Source organism: Rhinolophus sinicus, chromosome 9 (genome assembly GCF_057876585.1).
Source record: "Rhinolophus sinicus isolate RSI-liver-muscle chromosome 9, RSI-T2T, whole genome shotgun sequence".
Classification (NCBI taxonomy): Eukaryota; Metazoa; Chordata; class Mammalia; order Chiroptera; family Rhinolophidae; genus Rhinolophus; species Rhinolophus sinicus.
The window spans coordinates 18,146,951-18,158,932 of record NC_142509.1 but is presented as its reverse complement, the minus strand read 5'-3'; positions in this window follow the sequence as shown (position 1 = coordinate 18,158,932).

Below are 11,982 nucleotides of genomic sequence, written 5' to 3'. Positions count from 1 at the left end.
TAACGGCAACAACAAAATATGGTGAGTCACAGAGCAATTGGGCAAATAAAAGAAATAAAAGATATCCAAATTGAAAAGGAAGAAATAAAATTATCTCTGTTCACAGAGGACACGATCTTATGTGTAGAAAACCCTCAAGTTGCCACTAAAAATGTTAGAACTAATAAATTCAGCAAAGTTGCAGGACACAAAATCAGCACAAAAGTAAGTTGCATTTCTAAACACTAATAATAAACCATCTTAAAAGGAAATTAAAAAAATAATTCCAGTAAATTAGTACAGCCACTATAGAAAACAGCATGGAGATTCTTCAAAAATTTAAGACTAGAACTACCATGTGACCCAGTTATTCCACTTCTGGGTATTTATCCAAAAGAACATGAAATATTGATTCAAAAAGATATATGCACAATTATGCTCATTGCAGCATTATTTACAATAGCCAAGACATGAAAGCAAACTAAGTGGCCATCAACAGATAAATGGATAAAGAAGATGTGGTACATATATACAATGGAATACTACTCAACCATAAAAAGGTGAAATCCTGCCATTTGCAACAACATGGATGGACGTAGAGGGTATTATGCTAAGTGAAGTAAGTCACATGGGAAAAGATAAAAACCGTATGATTTCACTCATATGTGGACTATAAAAACAAACAAATAAAAACTCATAGGGGCAGACCACAGATCTGTGGTTACCAGAGGGGAAGGAGAATGGAGGGAGGTCAAAACAGGTAAAAGGGGTCAATTGTATGATAACAGATAGAAACTAGACTTTTGGTGCTATATGTACAAAGTGTATATAAAGATGTTGAATTACAATGTTGCACACCTGAAACTTACATAATGTTATAGCTAATGTTACCTGAATAAAAAAAGAAAGAAAACAATTTCAATTATAGCAGCATCAAAAAAGAATAAAATACTTAGGGATAAATTTAACCAAGGAAGTAAAGGACTTATACACTGAAATCTATAAAACATTGCTGAAAGAAATTAAAGAAGACACAAATAAGTGAATAGACATCCCATGTTTACAAATTGGAAGACTTGATATTAACATGACAATACTACCCAAAGTTGTCTACAGATTTAATGCAAAACTTATGAAAACCCCAATTATATTTTTTTGCAGAGATAGAAAAATTCATCCTAAAATTCATATGGAATTTCACGGGACCCTGAATAGCCAAAATAATTATTGGGGGGAAAAAAGTTGGAGTTCTCACTCTTCCTAATTTCAAAGCTTACTACTTAAATATAGTGATCAAAACAGTGTGGTTCTGCCGTAAAGATAGAGATATAGATCAGTGGAATAGAGTTATAGAGCCCACAAATAAATCCTCACAAAACAGTTTTCAACACACATGCCAAGACCATTCAATGGGAAAAGACAGTCTTTCAATAATTGGTGCTGGGAAAACTGGATATCCATATCCACATGGAAACGAATGGTGTTGGGCACTTGCCTTATACCATTTACAAAATTAATTCAAAATGGATCAAAGACCTAAATGAAATGTTAAAGCTATAAAATTCTTAAAAGAAAACATAGTGGAGAAACTTAATGACTTTGGATTTGGCAGTGATTTCTTGGATATGACACCAAAGGTACAGACAACAAAAGAAAATATAGATAAATTGGATGACATCAAATTATAAACATCAAGTCACAAACTTCTGTGATTCAAGGGATACAATCAACAGCGTGAAAAGGCAATACACAGAATACACAGAATGGAAGAAAATATTTGCAAATGATATACCTGATAACGGATTAATATCCTGACTATATATAGAACTCTTATAACTCAACAACCAAAACACAAACACTGCAAATAAAAATGAGCAAAGGACTTAAATAGACAGTTTTCCAAATAAGATATACAAATGACCAACAAGCACATGAAAAGATGCTCTATATCACTTCCCTCTGACAGCCTGCTTTAGCTGGGACATTGATCTTCTTCTGCCTCTTGTGGTCCTGCTTCTCAGGCCTCAGACTTGGCCTGGAATCTACCATCGGTCCCCCAGCTCTCAGGCCTTCAAACTACACCACTGGCTTGCTGCGTCTCTGGCTTGTAGGTGGTGGAACTTCTCAGCCTCCATAATCAGGTGAGCCAGTATCTTATAATAAATCTCTTTATCTATCTATCTATCTATCTATCTATCTATCTATCTATCTATCTAATCTGTCTCCTACTGGTTCTGTTTCCCTGGAGAATCCTGACTAACACAGAAAGTAAAGGGCAAGGAGAGCATAGGGGTCAGGGAAGAGTGAAATTTTGTTTGAATGCAATTTTCCATTAATAATTTTAAGTATAAAAGAAAATCTATAATTTCACTATTTAAAATTTCAACCTATACACATGAAAACCCACCATAAACAAAGTTTATGGCAAAGTTAAGACACATGGGGAATATAATTTAATTAAGAGGTGAAAGGATCTGGAGATATTTCCAAGAGAGAAGAAGAAAGGAAGGCTTTGGGCATCTGAGCTGAGCAGGTGTGGGGAGGAAGATGAAGTGGACTGGGCTGGTGGCCACACGGCAGTGAGAAGTGCTTGGAAGGTAGAGTCTTCAGGTTTCTCCAGATTTCAATCAATCCCTCGGATCCCTGACAATCATGTGGTCTCTCTTATCCTGCAAATGCTAGAGAGCCTCCTTTTCTGAGTTCTGGGCAGAGTAGCACATGACACCACCCTGGGTGGGAGTGCAGGGTGGACTGGGGGTTGCTGGTTCTCAGTGGGGGGAGGCCCCTATACTTCTGAGCTCCTGCACATGGGACCCCAGGAACTGCAGTCTCCTGGGTCCCGAGGACAGAAAGCCAAGTCTCTCTCTGTTCACAGGCCCCTCCTCTGGACATGAGACACAGATTGGAGAGAACAAGAGGGGAGAAGCCTCTTCTTCCAGGCTCTTCGTCCCCTAGCCTTACCTAGGCCTGGAAGAGCAAGACAAAGATGTCAGCTCAGCTGCAGACCAGAGCTCAGGGAAAGGGAACAGGACTGGTTTCCATGGAGCTGGGGCATCTCAGGGAGAAGAGCTGGAGGGGAGAAGGTGGGGAAATGCCTCCACCATGCCTGGATCCTCTCCCTGCCCCCTCCCTGCCCAGGGGATGGGCTCCCTGGGCACAAGGCATCTCCTGTCTGCTATCTCTCCCTCACCCTCTTGCAGGAATCTGTCTGAGCCTCATATCCCTCTGCTTCCTCCAGTCCCACTGGTTCTGGAACAGCTTTTTAAGGCAGAGAACAAGGCTGATTTCCCCATAGAGGCTCATTGGAGCCGTGGGAGCAGCTCTACCGAACTCACAGTGACCCAGCAAGACCAACGTCCCAGCTGACTCGCCCTGTCCACTGCTCCCTGCTTTGCGAGCACTACTGGGAAGACAAAACTGCAGCCCACTGCCCACCCAATGGCTCTTGACGGAGGTTGGTTGTGGCAAAACCTCCATCTGGCCTGGGAATAGCCAAAAGCACAATACCCAAGGGAGAGACTTGAAAAGACATCTGGGTTCCATGCAGTAAAAACAAGATTCCTCCAAGATACAGGGTGAGCAAAACTCTTAAAAATATTTATCTCAGAAACCACTAGCACACACACAATCCTGACATGTGCATAGGGGTAGGGGTGCTCAGGGTGGGCAGATCCCTCTCCCTGATGCCCTCCCTTTCTGCACCCCAGGGGTTCTCTCCTAGGGTTGATCACCACCTAGTTCATATAGATAGTGCCTTCAACTGGAGTACAATCTCAATTTTAAAAAGAAAAGAAAGAATTTGGGCATTAAAAACAAAGACAAACAACAAACAATGTCCTTGTGATGACGTCCCCACTCAGTGAAAAGGCCAAAGTCCTCACAGTGGCTTCCAGGCCCCTCAGCCTGCCCACCACCTCCTTCTTCCTCTTCTCAGAACTCACTGGTGCTCAGAGAACATTCATAGATTGTCCTGAGTGCACCTGGACTTCAGGTCATATACACTAGATGCTCCCGCCTGGAGCGTCCCGCATGGAACCGCCTGGCCTGGTGCTCCCCTGGTCTGCCTGGCTCAGACTGTCTCCGCTGTGGCTTCTGCTCAAGGGTCCCCTCCAGAAAGGCCCTTTCTGTCCACTGACCTGCCCATGACCAGGACAGTGCCCTTCCATGACCTTGTGTCCCAACATTGTTATATTTCTCTTCAAAGCTTTGTCACCACCTTACAGATGGTGTATTTGCTTAGTTGTTCAGTTTTTGTCTCCTTTCAGCAGAACGGAAGATCCCCAAGGTAAAGGTTACTGCCTGCTGACGGCTGCTGGGTCCCCGGGGCTGGACACGCCTGTCAGCTGACACTCACTTAATGTTGAATGAAGGAATAAAATTCTTGCCCATTAGGGAAAATAATAAGGGGATGGAAGGTAGGGAAAACGGATGAAGGGGGTCAAAAGGTACCAGATATAAGATAAATAAGTCCTGGGGCTGTAATGGACAGCATGGTGAATATAGTTAATTACACTGTGTTGTATATTTGAGAGTTACTAAGAGAGTAGATCTTAAAAGTTCTCATCACAAGAAAAAGAATTGTAACTGCGTGGTGATGGACGTTAATTAAATGAATTGTGGTGATCATTTTGTAAGATGTACATATATCAAATCATTATGTTGTACACCTGAAATTAATATAATGTTTTACCAGTTGTTGCCCTATCTACATGTATCTATCTTTCTACATTGAAGTATGAAGTATTCCATTCATTTTTGGATATCTATATTTATCTGGATGTACAACTTTTTGGATGAGAGATAACAGTGTTGGGACAGAGGGTGATGGCAGGGCACTCTTCTGGTTATGGGCAGGGCAGGAGCACGAAGGGCCTTTCTGGAGTTGACACTTGAGCTGAAGCCACAGCGGGAAGAGTGTGAGCCAGGCCAGACCAGGGGAGAGTCAGGCCAGGCAGTGGGAGCATCCAGCATATGTGACCTCAGGCGAAAGTGCACTTAGGTTGATTTTTTCCCTTTATTGTGGTGACGTTTTGCCCTTTAAACTGTAAGAGGTCAATACATTCTAGTCTCTTTAGTAGCAAAAGTAACTTGAAAGTGTTTTATTTATCTTAGCTAATAAGAGATGCATATTAGATTGAACATTAATAAGATAATTGTTTGTTCTCTGAACAAATAAGAGCAGAAAAGACTAATCAATCCCCTAAGAGTGAAATTCCAAGCATAATGCAGAGTGGTCACAAACATGTATTTAATTCTTCTGCTATTAAGTCTTACCAGAACTTATCACGTTTTTAAAAATATGCAATAACTACCTCCTCTATATGCAAGGATATATTTGAGATACATTGAATAGTTAAAAGCAAAGTAAAATAAACAGAAACGAAAGGAAGTGCATTATTAAACCTAGAGGTAGGGAGACTTATGTAACGAGATGCAGGAGCCAAGAAAGAAAAATTTATACCTAAAATTCATTCGGGTCACCCCATCTCTTCGAGCAACGTTGGCGGCAAGCGTACTTGAATCAATTAATGTCTGTCGGACGCTGCGGCCTTTGGTCTTCGTCTTGGGTAACAGAAGAAAGCCCTCAGGGCGAGACAGAGTTTGGCCGGTGCCCAGCAGGGGGCGCTGCGGGCTTGTCCCGGGACGTCCGCAGGCCGGTTGCTGACAGCAGCCTCCTGCTCTGAGGTTGAGCTTCATATTCACGGATGGGGACCCAGTGGCAGAGTCCGCTGCACCTGGGCTTGTGTATTCTCCAAGCAGTTGCTTCCTGACTGCCCCTGCCAGGGGAAAAACAAGCCCCAACCCTCCTGGCGTCCCAGATCAGTGCCGATTTTGATGGATGCTCCTCTGCCTCACCTGCCTCACCATCTCCCCGGCCGACAGCTGCTGCCATCACTTATGTGTTCACATTCTTCCGGACGCTATTTTTACATTTCTGTTGACTTCCCATATATGCCCCACAATCTTGCAAAATAAATACATTATCAGATTTTTCTAGAGCTGCTGTCTCCGTCTCACTTTGTGGTGGCCGTTGTACTATTTTGACTGAGTTCAGCTGATCTGTTTGCAGAAGTCTCTTCTCTGCATGGTCTGGCTAGGGTGGGGCTCAAGAAAACTGTTAGGTAAGATCTGGAAGGTGGATGTAGTGCTGCAGCCATTGTTTCTGTGCCAGCTTCGTCCACACGTCACCACGGCACCGGCACCAAGGTTAAGCAGGGAGAGGAGATGGGGCTCCAGTTGTCCATGGTCTGGTCCACACCGGGTTTCCCTTCCCAGCGGTGGGTCTGACTGGTCTAGAGTGAGTGCAGGCTCAACACGAGAAGAGCGGCAGTAGCCTGTGCAGACTGTTCGACCAGCCCACATCACGCTCTAAGGTACATCCTTGTTCTGTACCCCACACAGCGATTCCTCTTCTCTGATCAATCCTGCCTGACGCTCACCTACACTAGAATCCTCTGTCTACACATCAGCACTTTCTGTCTCCCTTCAGCATCTTTCAAATTAGTATATTCCTCTTGGTCTCCACTGCTAGTGCTTTCATTCAGACTCTGGATGTTACAGAAGAGACTGTCAGGGACCTGTCCATATCCCTTCAACACTTGTGCTCCTGTTTGACTTTTAGTTGCTGTCACCTGGGCATCTCTGGCCACCAGCACCAGAGTGGCAGGGTAGGACAGGAGTGTAAGACGCTAACTCACCCCAGGAGCAGCTCTTGGCCAATGACCGATGAGAGTTGCTGGATAAACACCCCAGTTCTCTCATCCCTCCAGAGGGTTATCTCTGAGGTGTGTGTTCTAGGATGTTTCCCAGTGGCCCCCAGTGGGATTAAACTCTAGTTGCCCAGAGTGGTAATTTGTTTTCTGCCCTCCTTCCCCTCCCTATCCTTGTTTCCTGGGATCTCCTCCCAAATGAGTTACTTGCACTTGATTCAGGATCCAATTCTTAAGAAACCCAAACTAAGTAGCTGGTCCTAGGACAAGTGGTCATAAGAAGCAGGTCTTCAACATAAGATTCTGAAATTGGATAGCTCACCGGACAAAAAGATGTCAGGACCCCAGTGCTGGTGTTACTAAGTAGGGTGGTGATGACTCTAGTGTGCTGGGTACCCCAAGTAATGATTTTTACCTAATAAGACCTCACAGGTGGTAGATACATTGTGTTCAGGTGGAAGGGACTGCACTGACTAATTCAATATCTCTAGCATTTGAATGATATGGTCGAAGAGGTGATTATAAAACTGTGAAGTGGGTGGTTGTTGCTAAATGCCAACCAAGCACTGGAAGAAGGAAATGACAGGCTCAGGAAAGCCAATTGATCGGGGAGCCAGATGGCTTCTATGACAGTACTTAGAGACCTTCACAATCTGTGACCAGAGATCAGGCCAAAATCTGAGGGTGAGAGTAATGGAGTAAACAAAGTGACTGACTTCACAGCCACAGCAAGAATCCAACACCAAAGTCAGGTCTATGATAGGGAGGGCGTGGGACCTGAGACTTGGCATGGCAACACATCTAGCTGGAGACACTTGAGAACCTGTAACTATGATTCCCCTGAAACCTCTGGGCTGAGAGAAGTGCGCTTCTTCTTTGCTAGAGGCCTGGAGCTTCTCCTCACCTGGAGATAATGCAGCAATCTTACTTGAACATCTTTCAGGATTATGCTCGCCCTCTTCATGACATGTCCCATACATATCCCATCATTTCTTCTGGACTAATAGCTAATGTCAAGTCTCAGGGTAGCCTGGCTGACGAGTACTGTTTCTGGATGATGGGAAGGATGACACCAAAAAAGACCGAGGAGATTATGCCTAGACATATCTTGAGGGTGTTGGATCAAGAGGAGGGCAAAAGCCTGGATGGGGAGAGTTTATTAATGCCAGGCAATCTTCCCCATGACTCAGATGTTACCCAAATAACTGTATCAGAAAAGGCGGATATCCAGATAGTTTTGAGAGCTGTTGACACAGCCTCTGAGGTGACACAGAAGACAGGGCAACAAAAATGCCATCATGACCTCCCTATAGTTTATAGGTATACAAAAGCTTAGTAATAAATAGATTCTTTTCCTGTGTCTGTTTCACACTGTGTCCAATAGATCTGCCAAACTGGCCAGTCTGGACATATAACTGACATGGAAGTATTTACCATGAAGGCACGTGGTGGCCTCATGCAAGTGCCCCATACTACTTAGCTGGTAGACCCTCATATTCATTCATGACCTGTGGAATAGGAGCCATTATGGTAGAAAAGGCCTACAAAATGCTAATGAAAGAACTCAAAGAAGACCTAAATAATTGGAGACACAGACCATGTTCATGTGTGTTCACTGTTCAAACATACTAAAGACATTAATTCTCCTTGAATTGATCTAGAAGCTTAACGCACTTTCAATCAAAATGTTTTGCAGACATAGACAAGTTTATTCTAAACTTTATATGGAAAATAGAAAGACTTATTATAGGCCAAAAAAATTTTGAAAAAGGAGAATAAATTGGAGGAATCGCTCTTCCTGATGTTAAGGTTTCCTATAAAACTATAGTCATCAAGGCAGCATATAGTCCACAGAGGGGTAGACACATAGATGAAGGGGACAAAATAGAGAACTCAGAGAAAGACTCACAAAAATGCACAAATGATCTTTCAAAGATGTACAAAAGTAATTCAATGGAGTAAAGATAGCTTTTTCAACAAATGGTGCTAGACAACTGGATATCCATAGCCAAATAAACAAACAAACAAACAAACAAACCTACCTTTGACTTCAAGCTCACCTTTCATAAAATTAACTCAAAATGGATCACAGACTTAAAAACTAAAATTGTAAAAGTATAAACTTTTAGAGGGGCAGCCGGTTAGTTCAGTTGATTAGAGTGTGGTGCTCATAACACCAAGGTTGCCGGTTCGATCCCCACATGGGCCACTTTGTGCTGTGCCCTCCTTAGGAACAGAACAAAACAAAACAAAAAAACTTTAAAAAGAAGCATAGGAGAAATCTTTAGGACCTAGACCTAAGAGAAAAATTCTTAGACTTGACACAAAAGAATGATCTATTAAAGGAAAAAAAAAAAACCTCAATAAATTAGACCTCACTAAAATGAAAAATTTTGCTCTGTGGAAGATCCTGTTAAAGGGATGAAGAGAAAAGTCTACAGAGTGAGAGGGGAAAAAACTGCAAATCACAAATCCAACAAAGGACTCCTATCTAGAACATATAAAGAACTCTCAAAACTCAACATTAAAAAAATCCAGTTAGAAAATGGGCAAAGACATGAACAAGAGGATATACACGTGGCAAACAAGCACATGGAAAATGTTCAACTTCATTAGCCATTAGGGAAATGCAGATTAAAACCACAATGAAATATAATTCCACAGTTATCAGACGGCTAACACAAAAAATAGTGAGAACACCAAGTAGCCGGTGGGAAGACTGTATCACTCTTTACATTCCCATTACAGCTGATAGCAATGTAAAGTGGTACACTCATTCTGGAAAACAGTATGGCAGTATGCTATAAAACTAAAAAAAAGCGGGGGGGGCTAACCATACCACCCAACAATTGTACTCCTGAGTATTTATCCCCCCAAAATGAAAACTTATGTCCACAAAGAAATTTGTTTGCTTTTATTTATTGTTATTGTTTTTTGTTTGGTTTGGTCTTCAAACAATATCTAATCCCAGTTCACACATCCTAGTTATTTGTCAGATCCCTTTGATCTCTTTTCATCAAAGATTTCTTTTCTTTCATAATACTTACTTTCCAAAGCGTCCAAGCCAGTTTCTTTTCCAGCATTTCACAGTCTAGGTTTGTATGACTGTTTTCCCATGGCTGCTATATTTGCTGAGAACTGGGAGTGAAAGCTAGAAGCTTGACTCTTCTTCAGGTGAAATGTTTTCAGCTCCATGAGTATGGAGTACTTCCTGTTTGCTCTCCAGCAGGGATCCGGGTCGGGTTGCCCCATTGTGAAAAACGCCAGGCTTGAGCGCCATGTTAGGGATGACATCCAAATTTCCCCAACAGAAATGCCCGTGTTCCCTTTGTGACTAGAGTTTGTGGGGTAACACTTGGGCATTGTACAAATGCCGTGTGCCCCAATCACCCAGTGGTTTTAGTACCCATTTATGATTGGGGGACAGAGTCCCAGAGAGCAGTTTCTAGGTTCTCGGCCTCACATGGAAAGGTGCTGGCTCAGGTAGTAGATAGTCATCAGCTGTGACTAGTTGGCCATCAGCTGTTACCGGTTAGCCATTAGCCACTGATATAACTGCCATGGCTAAGCTAGCAGGCAGCGGAGTGCGGGTTGCGGATTGCAGAGGAGTAGACGGCAGGTTGCAGATCGTGTAGCTCCTGCTTCCTGTGTCTCCAACACAGCCACCAGCGAGAATATAGCGGTATGACTCCCCTATCTATGGCTCCGTGGGTGTTCCTTTTTGGCCTCACCATATCCTGCGTTCTTATGTGGGGAGCGAGAGCTGAGACCCCACATGACACCCTGCATGACAATGATCCTTGCCTTAATAATTACTATTATCACATTGAGGGTTTCAAAATAATGATTTTCTCATGATACCGCTCTTTTTCCATGTGTAAGCTCTTTCTCCATTCAGTGTGTTATAAATCATTATCCTTTTGAGAATTAGCTGCAGTCAAGTGTTTTTATTTAAATTTTTGAAATACTGAAAACAAAATTAAATGTACTATTTTTGACACATCAACAAGTTCCTGATAAGAGACAAATTTGAATGGGCTTGTTGTACTGGCCAAAGATAGAAAAAGTTATAACAATTGCAATGGATTTAAATACCTCAGATATGCTTATACCCATGAATATATGAATAATTATACTAACACAGTCAAGTTAGATGATGCCGACACACTGACTTGCTATTTTGATAGCTGGTAAATAAAGGGGGGAAGAGATAAAACGTTTATCCTGCCTTTACTATATGAATAGTCCCTCAGGTGACGAAGTTTTCTTTGTAGAAGTTTTATAACTAACGAGTGAAGGGGGAATGCTAGAACGAAAATATCCCCCATTTTTCATTCCCTAATGAACAAATGGATTTGGGCATTGTGCATACATCACAAAAATGCAACTTAGAATGAAATAAAAGGGCCCTCTGTATCCTAAAGTGCCTCCACATGTTAATTCCACCCTCCTTCTTTACGTGGAACCACCTCCTCCCAGCTCATATTGCCAGATCATGTCACAACCACACTGGCCTTCGGTAGGCACAGAGAACCCTTGCATTTCACTCTGTTTAATAAGGAACGCTCCGTTACCCAAGACTCCTGGGTCTCCCTGAGATCCCCTCCCCCAGGATCTCAGGGTCTAACTCAGGTCAGAATGTTTGGGTCCCCAGTCTTCAGTACCACTGGTGACATGTCCAAGCCCATTGAGTTCTGTGTTTCTGTGTCAAACTTGGGAGCTGCATCAAGTATTTCTGTGAGAGGACCATGGCTCTTAGCACCCCACACCCTTGTGCTGTATCACCGTCTGGAGCCTTGTTGACACCTGGGTGAGGGGGGGAGGGTGAGGGGTGGGAGCTCTTTGTGGTACCAGGCAGCAGGTTCCAACAGTCTGGGAAGCCCATCCTCTCCAGCGTCTCTCACCTATGTTACAGATTTAGAAAGTTTCCCAAGTGTCCCCTTCCCTGTATTGACCTATTCCAACCTTTTCCTTTCTCCATCGCTCCTGGTTGCCGGATATAATCACCGGCTTCATATGCCAGGCATCAGAAGGTGTGTGTGTGTGTGTGTGTGTGTAAGAGAGAGAGAGAGAGAGAGAGAGAGAGAGAGAGAGAGAGAGAGAAGTAGAATGAAGCCAGTCACTAATGTGACAGCTTTCCCTTATTAGGAAATGACAATGACTCCAGCCATCTAAAGGGATGCTGGAGTGGCAGCTATCCAAGAATTCGTTCCGTCATGCGTTCATTTACTCATTCATCTATTCACTCAACTTTGTTATATCTAGTGTTTATCATGCACATAAAATGAGTTGA